The 15,610-nt window shown below is 39.3% G+C and overlaps 1 long non-coding RNA gene across 1 annotated transcript; it reads right to left on the reverse strand.

The window, feature by feature from the left end:
- Window positions 1–1,456: 1,456 nt before the first annotated feature.
- Window positions 1,457–14,267, reverse strand: LOC121854636. Its single transcript, XR_006086608.1, has 4 exons — window positions 13,967–14,267; window positions 13,394–13,501; window positions 4,615–4,730; window positions 1,457–2,671 (listed from the first exon to the last, which is right to left on the reverse strand). It is a non-coding gene; the product is annotated as an uncharacterized LOC121854636 (long non-coding RNA).
- Window positions 14,268–15,610: the final 1,343 nt, after the last annotated feature.

Genomic DNA, 15,610 nt, shown 5'->3' on the forward strand with positions numbered 1-15,610 from the left:
ATATTTCATTTCTGTAACCGAAAACTATTAAAAAAATGAGTAACATCTCTTGAACATTGCAAGGTTAGGTGAAGTCTTTTGTTTTCGTCATGTATTTTATCCTATTTTACATTGAAATACATCACGTTTCAGCAAAATTACTATTTATTTCCTATTTTACATTGAAATACATCACGTTTCAGCAAAATTTCTATTTATTTCCAAGAATATATTCATTCAGGCGCAGTTTAGGTAAAATATACATGTGATGTAACATTTTTTTAATTGAAAACGATTCGAAAAACACGTACCCTCTGGCCCCGTTCAAGGAGAGGACTGGGAGAAGCTGTGTGGTGCTGCAGACGATGGCAAGGAAAATGATTTGGATTGATTTTAATGAAAATATTCAGAAATATGGTATCGTAGTATTTATTCAAGTCAATTAGGATAGAATATTATTGTAATACAACAGTAGTGACGATGTGGAGGAGGCGGAGGGATAGAGCGGGGAGGAGTGGTGACTGGCGGGAGCAGGGACGAGTGGAGATGCCAGCCAGTACATTACGGGTGTATTAATTGTTTTTATAGCTATTTTTGCATTTTAATGTTAAATACTGTACATTACCTTTCAACAAAACTACCATTTATTTCTGAGAAGATGGAAATGTAATATTTTTGCTGAAATGATGTACGTATTACAGTGGAAAGTGACGAAAGCAATGACTTTCGCTTTCTTTCGTTCAAAAGATGTTACCGTAATCGCTTTTCGAATGGTTTTCAGTTGTGGGATTATAAGGCTAATGATAGGATAGAATATTATTGTAATACAGTACGAGTACAACAGTTTTTTAACTGAAAACCATTCGAAAAGCGATTACGGTAAAATATTTTGAACAACGAAAGAAAGCGAAAGTCTTTCCTCATGATTTTATCCCACTTCCCACTATAATATGTACGTCATTCCAGCAAAAATATTACATTTCCATATTTATTTCCGAGAATATATTCATTCAGTCACAGTTAAGGTAAAATATACTTGTGATGTAATATTTTAATGAAAATCCAGTATCGTAGTTTTCTCTTGTTTCAAATTTAATTAACAAAGATTGATGTTTCAAATGTAATGAACAAACATTTATGTCCAGTATCTATAAATTAACTTTAATAAATGAATACTTTGTTTTACATCGTCCTGTGCTACCATACCATGGATTTGGCTACTTTGGGCTCGCAACAGATCTGCCCTGGCAACTGTACCGACACTCACAGCGGGTGGTGTGTTGGTGCATCGTTTCCATTGTTTACTGGTAAATATTTTTCAACCTAACGAAACTATTACCCGTTTAGAGGTCGACCCCCAATTTTTGCCAAATAATTTGGTCTTAAAAACTCAAACTACACACAGGTATATACGGTAAATAAGGACATGGGGGGCCAGGGATTTTTTAGGGGGGGGGGGGTAGCAATAGTACACGGATTTTTAACATTCACGGGTATCTCTGTTACCTAACCCCAGCGAATGTTAAGGGCCGACTGTATATGCTATCGGATGTTAACCGGCGCACGACTGTATGTGTTTTTGAAAGATGCAAATCCTCCGAGGATTCGCATCGCACGTAGCGCGAATTTGGATTGCGTGTCGTAAACGGACGCCGAGCCGGTCATTACCGGGATCGTACGTCAAATGAACCGAGGAATTATCGGAAAGACACAACGGGGAGAGAGGCGCTATTATTAGCCTTCGCGACGAGGGTACGCGCAACGCTCGAATAACTCGGCACAATGGGGCGAGCGAACCCTCGGGCATCGCGATGGGTTACCCGCCGCTAAACGACGGGCGACGCGCCGATTAAAATCCTATTTTGACGTTAAACCGACGCCATTTACGTATCGATAATATTTGGCAGATCCCATTTAGACCAATATATTGTATATTGCTGTACCTGTTCACTCTAATATCAACTACTATTTGCTCCGTCACTCCTCAAAAATCAGACGTGTCGTCGACGACTACATTGTGCATCTCGGTACGAATAAAACCGTCGCTACGACGCGGTGGCGAAACGTATGCCCCGAGGTCCGTCTCGGTCTAGCTCGTGACGTTCCAAAACTCTTCCGTTTAATGTATATTCCGATATTTTTGTAATCCTCGGTCGGGGCCTCGCTTCTAACCGGCACGATACATACATTAATATAGCTCAATGAATTTCTTGTTATAGTAAAGCATATACCGTACGGTCGTATGTCACACGAGGACGACTCCCTCGCTACCCGCCGTCTACGGCTATTGCTCATATAGTGACCGGATGTACCTGTACCAACTTATGCTGATGCACTGGGGATCACAGCAAAGTATTTCATCTAGAGTTTCAAATTTTACCGCTAGAAAATTCAATCGATACTTTTTGGGGGACCGTACATAATTTGGGGGGAACTGTTTTCGTTGTAGAAAAGTATCTTGGCTTTTATAATGTGAGTCTATAGGAATAGTGATTCGATTTACCATAGGTTTTTATAAGACACAGTACTCTTATAAACTGGGGAATGCCTGTACAACTTTCCTAACATTCAAAGTACCACAACAATATTAAATACAATACCACAGACTATTTGAGGTCCAGTAAACTTTATGTCCAGCCAACTTCATTCTAGTTCACATCAGGTCCACTGTAGGCAGTGTTGGAGAAAGTGCCTGAAAATATTACTTAAGATAAAGTACTGCACTGTTGATATGTAAAAATTTAAACTATGTCCTGTAGTCTTCTTCAAAACTATGCAAATAAAAGTTTACTCAACTCAACTGATTCATATAAGTAGAAAAAAGTATTTAGAGTACCACAGCATTTATAGAGTATCATAATTAATAAACAATGACATTATGTTTTGAAAACGAAAGTTAAAGTTATTAATATACTGTACTGTACTTTAAAGAACCACGAAATAAACACACATTCAAAATTGGGTATGGGATGAAAAACGTGAATCTGGGCCATATTTTGGAAGTGTCGCGTACCGCCGACGCCAATGGGACGCGACCTTACGCACAAACATTTACATAAATGCCCACTTTTATAGGATTACTGTACAAGTGTACTGAAATACAAGTACAGGTTGTACCTCTCCGGTCCGGCAACCACGGGACCCGACCGGTGCCGGACGCCGGAAATTTCCCGACCGTGGAAATTCGCCCTCTTCCTGGACAGATAGTGACTTCTGTTTACACTTGGAAGCACTAGCACCACTTTCTCTGCTTCGTGGTCTCTTTGAAGACATATTGAAGGGTTAAATGTCGTACAGTACCTTCTCAAATTTCGCGAGTTTTTAATTCGACGTTTTCTATTTGAACGCACAAAAAAAGCCGACACATTTAAAACTTTTGACGGCGGAAACTCAAATTTCGACGGGTTTGAATGGCCCGCCGACGTTCGGACGACGTGCACGATCGTGTAAACGGCGTTATTTCTCTTATGTACGAAAGATTCGTTATTATTTATTACTGAAAGTCTTTTGGATTGAATTAATGTTAGTGTGTGCAAAATGAGCAATACAATTCATTAATAATACGCTCAATATTAAAACGCGAGGAAATGAGACGGCACCGTTTTCGTCGATTACAAAACCGGTGACTGACTGGTTCTACGTATAAAACTGAAGAAAATAAGACCCTGGTTGTAGCTGTAGAAAAATTAATATGGTTCTTTTAAGTAATGTTAATAAATGGAACAATAGAAGTAGCTAACGATAATGGTAAAGAAAAACAGAGATCGCGTATGCGAGTGCGCACGCGTGAAAACGTATCGTCATTACTTTACGTAAGAATGTGAAAGCAACACTTATTTACTGTTCATATATATTTTAATTAATGTTTCTGAATTTGTTTTTATTGAATTAATGTTTGTGTGTGCAAAATCAACAATACAATTTATTACTAATACGTGTAATATTAAAACGCGCGACGAGACGAGACGGCTGCCGGCATTGTTTTTGTTAAAGCTTACAAAACCGGTGACAGATTGGTTCTACATATAAAACTGAAGAAAATTAGACCCTGATTGTAGCTGTAGTAAAATTAATGTAAAAAAATTAATATGCTTGTTTGAAGTAATGTTATTTAATGTTAATAAATGGAACAATATAAGTAGCTAACCATCAATGGTAAAAAAAAAAGTGAAACTGAGCGTATGTAAGTGCGCACACGTGAAAACATGTCGTCGTTACTCTACTTAAGAATATGAAAGCAACACTTATTTACTGCTAGAATATATATTGAAGGGTTAAATGTTATGCTCTGTATAGACAAGCACAGAGAGAGAGCTGCCGGATGTAAACAAACCTTAATTTCCCCCGGCTTTGTCGTTGTTGTTTTTTTACGGGGATTAGCCCACCCGGGCATAGGTCACTGACCCACATTGGGGCCTGAGGGGCAAAAATTTAATACTCCTGTAATAATAATAATAATAATAATAATAATAATAATCAAGATTAAAAAAAAAAAAAAGCTGCCTATCTACCTATTGGACAAACTAAAATCGTTCCGGATCACAGAATGCCGGACTAGAGAGGTACAACCTGTACTCTAATACACTCGGCTCGTACGCCCAGTGACACGACGTGAAGTGACGACGTCGGTATTACCTCCCAGCGGCGTTTCTCCGTTTGCCGTTAACGGCGTCGTGTGCGAGACCGGACGGGTCTGTACGGTCGAGTCTCGACTTGTCGTACCGAGATGTGTTGTTGGTCCTTGAAGCTTCCTGGAAATGTGACCAATAGCTATATAATACACAACACTGTAAAACTCTTATATTATAGGCAGGGATTATTTGACCGGTACTCGGCACAATAACCGCCGCTTATTTGACAGAGATCTAAAATAAAACTAAATCCTTTTGTCAACAGAAATTATACAATTAAATAATACCATAATGTAATGACTTGTTTAATGCCCCCAACCATCCCGACTACAATCCTATACGATCCCCGCAGGTCCCGGTCAAATGGCCGACGGTTATTTGGCCCAGAATCGTGGTCAAATAACATCTTCGTACACTTATAATAAAGGCACTTGTTTGTTTAGTACCACGTGGAGAAACTGATTACTCAAATAGGTTAGGTTAGGTTGAAATAATCTTGTTCCAATGGTTTTTGATGTATTTTCAACTTTTATGACCTTCGGAAAATAGCTGCACGGCCAAAACGATAGTTTTACCAGTTTTTACTTGGATTTTTTCTAATAAATAAATATGATCTTAATTTCCTTACACTAACAAAAACAATGAATCTTCCAAAGTGAGTTAGACTTTCAACATGAAGGGTTAAAAAAACAACATTGAAAACCCTACCTAACCTAATCTAAACTACCTAACTTCTTGCGATGGACCAACAAAAACCGAATCGGCATACCCGGTTTCGTACGCGTCCAATAGTGTTTACATTTCGTGGACGCGACCGACGTAGAACGAAACTGCGACGATCTCGACGGATTCTTATCGTGCTGCCGGGAGAGAGGCACAATTTTGCAGGATTTATTATTTAAATCTCTCTGCTGTGACCAATCAGAGGACAGTGCAAATTTATTATGATATTTACACAGGAGCAAAAACTTTTTTTCTAGATATATTTAAGCCTCCTTCGTGACCTAAACGTTGAAGACGAGAACCGACTCACAGACAAAACATTAAAACACAAAAACAAAACATTAAAGAAATAACTTTTTCTGTTATCATTAGTTAAATACAGCTACTCCTCGACTTACGACCTACTCGACATACGACGGAGCGGCCATTTTTTTGGTCCGGTAAACACAGCTGTGAGCGCTAGCTCACAAATTTGGGATGTTTTCGAGCTTATTACATTAACTGAAGGATATATAGACTTACCTACTTGTGTATAAGGACCCGAGGATAAGATAAGTATCGTCAAGCAACTTTAGTGTTGGGAACTTACTGTTTACCTTACAAAAATAACTGCTCGGGGTCCCATCACTCCTGGCTGGGTGTTGTGGGATGTCAACATTGCCCCACGGAAAGTGAATTTTCGCTTAAGAACTCTACATGGAAGAGTAAAGAAAAGATAGTATTGGACGAAGTTCTTGAAGACCTTGAGTTGAGTAGTGATGAGTCTAATAAGAGTGATGAAGCACAAGGGAAGTTCGAAAGTGAGAAAATACAGCTACAACAAGAGGTAGTGAATAAGAAAGAAAATTCTAAAACAATGAGGGAGACAAGCTGGCATGAGGACAGTGAAAGCAAAGAAGTGAGAGAGGAGAAGAGACAAAATCATCTAGGACAAAAAACGTGTGTGGGTGGTAATAATAATGGAAATAACAGAAAGGAGATAGTGGAGAATGGATCAAGAACAGAGCAAAGTATGGAATTTGAAGGAAGCAGACAAGAACACACACACAAGGTGAAGTTGGTCGTGTCAGGAAGAGATTAATTTTTCCAGTCATGCCCGATGACCTTCCTTGAAAAATTAAAATGGGCAGTACAACTAGGACGGGAGCATCGCAGCTTTGAGCCTCTTTTGAAAGAAGGCACACACAAGCCTTATTTTACAGGCTGTGGAAATGTTGACAACTGTTGGGTACAAGGGATTACTGATGGTTTTGCCAGAGGAGAGCGACATACTACTTACAAAGGTTATAATCTTCAGGTACCCTGTAATACTAGACCCAGAATACTTATTGGATGACGAAAGATTTGTTTGGGTCAAGAGGCATTTAATAAGGGGCGATGAGAGAAGCCAGGTTATTGCTCTAATGAGAGGAAAGGTTCCAGAGAAAGTGTTCATCACAGGAGCAGGGTATAGGAAGGTGGCACTATATGTGGGGGGACCAATAATGTGTCTCAAGTGTTGCAGATGGGGACATAAGGCCTGGAGCTGTCAACTGGACCCACGTTGTAGATTCTGTGGGAAGAGGCACGAATCTAGCAACTGTAAGGACAAGATCAAAGCAGGAGAGAAAGTGAAGCCTTGTTGTTGTTGTAAGTGTGGTAAAACTCTCAATGCTAGTTCAATTGCATGCGAGATGAGGCCACGTATGAGAAGTGACCAACAAAGGAATTATTCAGAGAACACTGAGGAAGTACGCTGTGGTCTGACAGTGACAAGACAGCAGGAGAACACACAGACAGTGATTCCTGAGAATGCCTGGCATGAAGATTCAAGAAGGATAAGGACTGCGCTTGCGGCCGGAAGCGTTGTTGATGCCAGAAACAAACAGAGTAATAAACAAGTAGCAAGTGAGAGTAGTGGTGCAGCCCTCCAGGTTAGTGATAAAACTGTGCAAGAAATTCTGGGAGAAGAGGTGCTTAAGATGTTTCAGCTTTTGCAAAAGTTAGGTCAGAAAATAGAAGTGATAGAGAAAAGACTTGATACAGTGATAAATAAAGAAAGGGAAAACAAAGCTGTGAATAATGTAGAATTAAAAAGGAAAGAGGAAAGTGAAGAGCTCAAGCCTTTGAAAAATTCAGTGCTTAAAATAAGTATTACAGGGAAGGAGAGGAAAATAAAGGATTGTGTAGCGCAGGGAGCAACAACTGAAAGTTTTAAAAAGGTGTTGGTAAAGTGTAAAGATGCTGATAAAGAAAAACTTTTGAGGAAATGGGAATCTGTGCAGGAGGATTGGGCCTTCTTAAAGAATCTGATTGGAAAGGATATAAAATGTGTAAATATTAATCCTGGATCTAGCTAGCCTTAAGACGTCTTTAAGGTGGCGAGATGAGAATCCCAGGGCGAGATTCCTTGGCAGACGCCACGGCCCACCGCCACAGTCAACTTTTCCTGGGCCAGGCGCTCCGAGCTAGCGAGCGAGCCTGTAAACAACTCTGGCCTACTGACTCCGTCATATGATCACGGTCTACCCACTGTTCTTGGTTATATGTATGGAGCCGTATTAATATCCATGCTTAGGGATGACTAGCAGAAATATAGTCATCCCAGGTTAAGTATTGAACCACTGAATGAGAGTTCAAGGTACCAGGTTGTTCCTTGCAAACTAACAGGAGGTATTGTATGTTACTATAATTGTGGAGTTAGTCCAATGTGTTATGTATTCATCTGTAGTACCCATGAAAGAATAACCTGAGAGTATGAGGTTCTAACCACGAATTGAGAAGGTAATTTGTTCCTTGTTAAAGTAAGACCTGCGGGTCCAGGGTTATTGACAGTGTGTAAGCATTGCTAAATCTTACTTGTCACAGAAATACTACAACAGTATCCAATAAAGTAATGAATATTTGGAGGTGTTTAATGAGGTAATAAGTTCTTGAAGTGTTTGATGAATTAATAAGTTAATTTCGGTTCTGTTTAGCCTGAGTGAATCTAAGATGCATCTTCTCCACTCACTGTATTAATAAATATTGAGTTAGTAATCTGAGTATCACCACTCTACTCCTTCTAAACATTGGTTCCCAGAAAATAATACTTACTCACGTGCCTATACATCTACCACACTACCCAAAACCCTTCCATGAGTTCTGTTATATAATGAAAAGTCTGGGTGGTGGCAGCTACCCCTTGTAAGTATAAAACGTGTTATACAAAGAATCACATGGTTCCCCAGACTAACCCATGTATAAGAAAGACATAAAACAAAGTATACTTCAGAAAGGTAAGAACATTGAAACTGAAAATACAATCTATATGAAAGGAAATGAAAAGAAAGAACCTTGACTTGGAAAACATAAGTGGAGAAGCATAAGAGTTACTTATATAAGAACATATAAGAATATAAGGTATATAGAGGTAAAGAACATATAAGAATAAATATATATATGTAAAGAATGGAAGGAGAATAAGTATATTAAACAGGGTACTCATTGGAGGAATGCTACATAGAACAAATAAGTATATGAGTAAATAGAATACTAACAGAAAACAGTAGCTGGATGGTAAATTATTGAAAAGAGAAAACGCGGCCCGTTACAGGGACAGGAAAGGCGACCTGCTTAAACTATCTAGTAAAGGTATAAGAGGGGTCTCAACATACATTAAGAATTCCATACCAGCAGAACTAGTTGGAAACCCGAGTAGAGTACAAGGAATAGAAAGTGTCTGTATAAAGTTATATTTGAAGGAAGGAGAACTGAACATAGCAAATTTGTATATTTCTGGATGCTGTTTTGACCTCAACTTCTTACCAGATTGCATGTTTTTGGACTCAACTTTGGCTGTAAGAGATTTTAATGCTCGACATCCAAGACTCGAAACAATGGGGAGAATTAATAGAAATGGTATAAAATTTTGGCAATTTTTACAAGATCACCCAGATTCTTACTTGTTAGGAAATAAGGAAGTGACTCATATTAAAGGAGGAAGGTTAGACTATGCTTGCATGATAAGCAGTCAGGGAGTCCAGGGAGAATGTGAGATGATAAGGGAGCTAGTCAGCGACCATTTTGTTGTGTATGTTCAATTACCATTAGGGAAGAGACAGGTGAGATATAGGAGGAAGAGATTGAAACTAAACAAGGATGACACAGAAGTGTTTACCTAAAATATAGAGAAATGGTATAGAAATTATACACAAGTCTGTATGGATAGCTTTTATAATGACTTAGTTGGGGAGATAGAAATATATTTGACTAAGTCAACACAGAAAAAAATAAATGATAAGAGACATGGGGCTAGGAAACACTGCTATACCAATGACAAAATGTTGAAGGGATGGACACAAATGTTAAGGGCAGCACATAAAGATTGGGTAAAGAATGGTAGAAGAGAAGAAGATAGGGAAATCTTCATGGATATAGCCAAAATATGTGGGCAGGCTAGGAAGGAGGCAAGGGAGAAATATTGGCAAGATTTTGCACAGCACATTGGGGAGAGTAAAAATCTCAAAGAAATATGGCAGGATATTCACAAAATTAGAGGAAAAAGGAGTAATTTTATTAGCCATCCTCATCCAGAGGAAGAAGCTAATAAACTGGTTGACAAATGGGCTAAAGCTGCTAGTGTTGCCTCCCTGCCTAACAGGACAATAGAAGCATTAGATGAGTGGCAAAATGAAAGAAAAAGATTTATTTCATCAGCTCTAAATATTTGTGATGTAACATGTGTAGATATTACTCAAGATGCTGTTAAAAAAGGAAAATCTACAGCACCAGGCGAAGATGGTGTGACATATGAAATTTGGAACTGCTTAGTTGGTATGGAAAATAGTCCATTATTAGATTTATTCAACATGAGCTATGCAGAGGGTAGATTACCAACAGAATGGAAGAAAGCGATAGTTATTCCTTTCCCTAAGGCAACTGGTGGATACAGGCCAGTGTCTTTAACATCTTGTTTTTCCAAGATGATGGAGAGAGTATTATTAAATAGGCTTGTATATATTGTGGGGGAAAATCTATCTTGTAATTTATTTGGTTTTTTGGAAGGGAAATGTACTTCAGACTGTGTTATAAAATGTTTATCAAATGATGCAGACAGATGTAGAGTTTTTGTGGATTTACAAGGAGCATTTGATAAAGCTCACAGTGAAGTAGTTATGAATGAACTGGTTGCTCTAGGGGTATCAGGAAAGTTGTTACACTGGATAGGTGACTACTTGCATGGAAGGAGAATCTGTGTATGTTATCAGGGATGTTTGTCTGAGGAAAGAGCACTTGAACTAGGCACTCCCCAAGGGGGAGTATTGAGTCCAATGTTATTTAATGTGTTAATGAACAAGATAGCCTCACACAAATATCCCAAAGGAGTTGTAACCATCATTTATGCAGATGACATCTTATTTCAAGGAAACTCTGTAAAAAATTTGCAGATTGCATTAAATGATTTTAGTGTTCTTTCTCAAAAGATGGGCTTAGTTATGAATGAAGAAAAAACCAAGTGTGAATGTAAAGGAAGAGGAACTGAATCCGTTTTTCTAAATGGAAAAATTGTTGAGAAAGTGTCAAAGTATAAATATTTAGGAATGTATATTGGCTTTACTAGTGAAAGTAAAGAGGCAGAAATATATCATGTCCTCACTCAATGTAGAGCAAGATTACAGCCCTTGAAGGCTCTAGCATGTTGTGGTAAAGGTGCTGGGGTACCCATACTGAGAATGATGTGTATTTCTACCATCAGATCACTTATAGACTATGCAGCACCTGTCCTCTCTTGTATTGGTGAAGGAAGGCTACGGAAGCTTGAGATCATGCAAAAAGAAGCAATGAGAATTATTTTAGGGTGTCAAAAGAATGCAATGATTGAGATAATGAAAATGGAACTAGGGTTACAGAGCATTTCACAGAGGGTCAATGAAATTAATACAGTTGCAGCAGTTCGATTAATGAGAGGGAACAGTGGGAGTAAATTTGTACAAGATATAAATGATGGTTTAAAAGATAAAAGGACCTTCTGCAGGCAAGGCAAGAGAGGATACATGAATGGATTAATAAATATTATTAAAAAATGTAATCTGGCAGACTGGTGTACAGCTGTTCAGAAGAGTTGTAAGAATCCACCCGGGGAAGAACGAGAAGTAGAGTTAGACATAGTGCCTCTCACAATGAAGAAATCATTACATGAACCAGGACAGTTATAAGGGCTTTATATGGGAATAAGATTAGTAATTTGCCTAAAATAAACACATTGCATGTTTTTTGTGACGGTTCAGTTATGTCAAGTGGCAGGGCAGGGTGCGGGATCCTTATAAGACAGCACACAGAACAAGGAAATGATGACATCAAAATTGGACTTTGGTTGCGAAGTTTTATTTCATCAACACAAGCTGAGTTATATGCAATGTTAGTAGGATTGGAAAATGTTGTAAAGAGGTATAAAGATGCATATTTTGTTGTTGATAGTAGGGCAGCTTTGGATTCTTTGAACAGTGGGAGTCCAGTCTTTGGACACATTATTGGTTCATGTAGAAAATTAGTAAATACAATACGGAAAAATGGCCATAATGTTCAATTTGTATGGGTCCCTTCACATGTGGGGATTGGTCTTAATGTTGTCAAATTATGTATTTTTGAATGCAGACATTAGTGATTGCGCTGTGTACCGACAACATTTTCATTTGTAATTCCCTTTAAAATGGCCGGCAAGAGTAAGATTGAGAGTTTCGTGGTGCCGAGAAGAAAATGAGACGCCCATCTATGTACAGTATTATTTTCCCATTTTCGACTTGCGACCCGGTCGCCGGTCCCTGACCCCGTCGTAAGTCGGGGACCGACTGTACCGTAATGTGCTGGGTATATACGGTATAGCTCTACTGTATATCATTATCTACAAGAGTTAAGTCGGACTCGCGAACGAGCCTCGGGAGCTCGACTCGTCTGTCGGTCGAAGAGCTCCTATACGGTATTGGCTTATAATCGACGAGTACGGTCACCCCAAAATAATATCTTTAGCCACGGGGTCGACGTGCTTCGAGGCTATTCGGCCAATGTTACACGACCCGTTTCAGAACTGTTGCTAACTCTACGTCTACACCTCTGAGCACGAATGAGCACACGTATGTTTTTGAGAGATGCGAATCCTCCGAGGCTTCCGATCGCACGTCAAGCGAATTGAGATTGCGTGTCGTAAATGGACGCCGACGCCGTGCCGGTCATTAATGGGATCTTACGTCAAACGAACCGAGGAATTATCGGAAAGACGCAACGGGGCGAGCGAACCCGCGGTATCGCGATGGATCAGCCGCCACGAAAAGACCGGCGACGAGCCGATTTAAATTCTTATTGTGACGTTAAACCGACACTATTTACGAATCAATAATATTTGGCAGATCCCAATTAGACCAATATACTGTATATTGCTGTAGCTGTTCACTCTAATATCAACTACTATTTCCTTGGTCACCTCTCATAAATCATACGTGTCGTCGACGACTATATTCTGCAGCTCGGTACGAATGAAACCGTCACTACGACACGGTGAAATGTTCGCCTCGAGGTCCGTCTCGGTTGTGATCCGAAACTCTTCCATTTAAAGTATATTTCCATGTTATTGTAATCCTCAGTCAGGGGCTTCTTTACATATGCCTTGCTTCTACCCAGCACGATACATACGTTAATATAGCTTAATGGATTTCTTGTTATAGTAAAGCATATACTGTACGGTTGTATGTCACGCGAGGATGCCTCCCTCTCTCGCTACCCGCCGTCTATGGCTGTTGCTCATATAGTGACCGGATGTACCTGTACCAATTTATGCTGATGCACTGGAGATCACATCAAAGTCTTTCACCCAGCGTTTCAAATTTTACCGCTAGAAAATCTATCGATACTTTTTGGAGACTACATAATTGGGGGGAAACTTTTTTCATTGAAGAAAAGTATCTTGGCTTTTATAATGTGAGTCTATAGGAATATTGATTCGATTTACCATAGGTTTTTATAAGACACAGTACTCTTACAAACTGGGGAATGCCTGTACAACTTTCCTAACATTCAAAGTACCACAACAATATTAAATACAATACCACAGACTACTTGAGGTCCAGTTAGCTTCAGGTCCACTTCACTGCAGGTCCAGCCAACTTCATTCTAGTTCACATCAGGTCCACTTTAGGCAGTGATGGAGAAAGTACCTGAAAATATTACTTAAGATAAAGTACTGCACTGTTGATATGTAAACATTTAAACTATGTACTAAGTACTGTAGTCTTCTTCAAAACTATGCAAATAAAAGTTTCATAAACTGAATTGAAACATACAGGCAGAAAAAGTAGTACAGCATTTGTAAAGAATCATAATTAATAAACAATGACATTATGTTTTGAAAACGAAGCTAAAAGTTATTAATATACTGCACTGTACTTTAAAGAATAACGAAATAAACACACATTCAAAATTTGGTTTTGGATGAAAAACGTGAATCTGGGCCACAATTTTGAGAGGTCCCGTACCACCGACACCAATGGGAAGTGACTTTAGACACAATCATTTACATAAATGTCCACTTTTATAGGATTACTGTACAAGTGCACTTAAATACAAGTCCTCTAATACGCTCGGCTCGTACGCCCGACGCGAAGTGACGACGTCGGTCTTACCTCCCGCGGGTCGGCGGCGGCGGCGTTTCTCCGTTTGCCGTTAACGGCGTCGTGTGCGAGACCGGACGGGTCTGTACGGTTGAGTCTCCACTTGTCGTACCGAGATGTGTTGTTGGTCCTTAAAGCTTCCTGGAAATGTAACAGATACCTATATAATACACAACACTGTAAAACTATTATATTATAGGCAGGGATTATTTGACCAGTACTCGGCACAATAACCGCCGGTTATTTGACAAAGATCTAAAATAAAACTAAATCCTTTTGTCAACAGAAATTATACAATTAAATAATACCATAATGGAATGACTTGTTTAATGCCCCCAACCATCCCGACTACAATCCCACACGATCCCCCCAGGTCCCGGTCAAATAGCCGACGGTCATTTGGCCCAGAATCCGGGTCAAATAACAACTTTGTATTAAAAATAAACATTACTCAATAGTTTAACACCACATGGAGAAACCGATTACTCAAATAGGTTACGTAAAGTTGAAATTATCTTTTTCCAACGGTTTTTATGGATATTTTGAACGATTATGACTTTTGGAAAATAGATGCACGGCCAAAACGATAATTTTACCAGTATTTATTTGGATTTTTTCTAATAAATAAATATGATCTTAATTTCCTTACACTAACAAAAACAATGAATCTTCCAAACAAAGTTACTTTCAACATGAAGGGTTAAAAAAAAACATTGAAAACCCTACCTAACCTAATCTAATCTAAACTACCTAACTTCTTGCGATGGATGAGCAAAAATTTAATCGGCATACCCGGTTTCGTACAGTCCAATAGCGTTTACATTTCGTGGACGTGACCGACGTAGAACGAAACTGCGACGATGTCGACGGATTCTTATCGTGCTTCCGGGAGAGACGCACAATTTTGCGGGATTTATTATTTAAATCTCTCTCGCTCGAATTTCACATAATCTGCTGTGACCAAACAGAGGACAGTGCAAATCTATTGTGATATTTACGCAGGAGCAAAAACTTTTTTTTCTAGATATATTTAAGCCTCCCTCGTGACCTAAACGTTGAAGGCGAGAACCGACTCACAGACAAAACATTAAAACACAAATACAAAACATTAAAGAAATAACTTTTTCTGTTATCACTAGTTAAATACAGCTACTCCTCGACTTACGACCTACTCGACGTACGACCGCCTCGGTTGTACCAAAATTTTGTCAAATTACCTATTTTCGAGTCCCGACGTTAGTGATTGCGCTGTGTACCGACAAAATTTTTGTTTGTAATTCCCTTTAAAATGGCTGGCAAGCGTAAGAGTGAGAGTTCTCGTGGTGCCGAGAAGAAGAATTGACACCCGTTTTAGATTTTCTATGTACGGTATTATTTTCGACTTGCGACCCGGTCGCCGGTCCCTAACCCCGTCGTAAGTTGGGGACCGACTGTACCGTAATGTGCTGGGTATATACGGTATAGCTCTACTGTATATCATTATCTACAAGAGTTAAGTCGGACTAGCGAACGAGCCTCGGGAACTCGACTTGTCCGTCTGTCGAGAAGCTCCTGTATTGGCTTATAATCGACGTGTACGGTCACCCCAAAATAATATCTTTAGCCACGGGGTCGACGTGATTCGGGGCTATTCGACCAATGTTACACGACCCGTTT

This window comes from Homarus americanus, unplaced genomic scaffold (assembly GCF_018991925.1).
Source record: "Homarus americanus isolate GMGI-L3 unplaced genomic scaffold, GMGI_Hamer_2.0 scaffold48522, whole genome shotgun sequence".
In the NCBI taxonomy this organism is placed as follows: Eukaryota; Metazoa; Arthropoda; class Malacostraca; order Decapoda; family Nephropidae; genus Homarus; species Homarus americanus.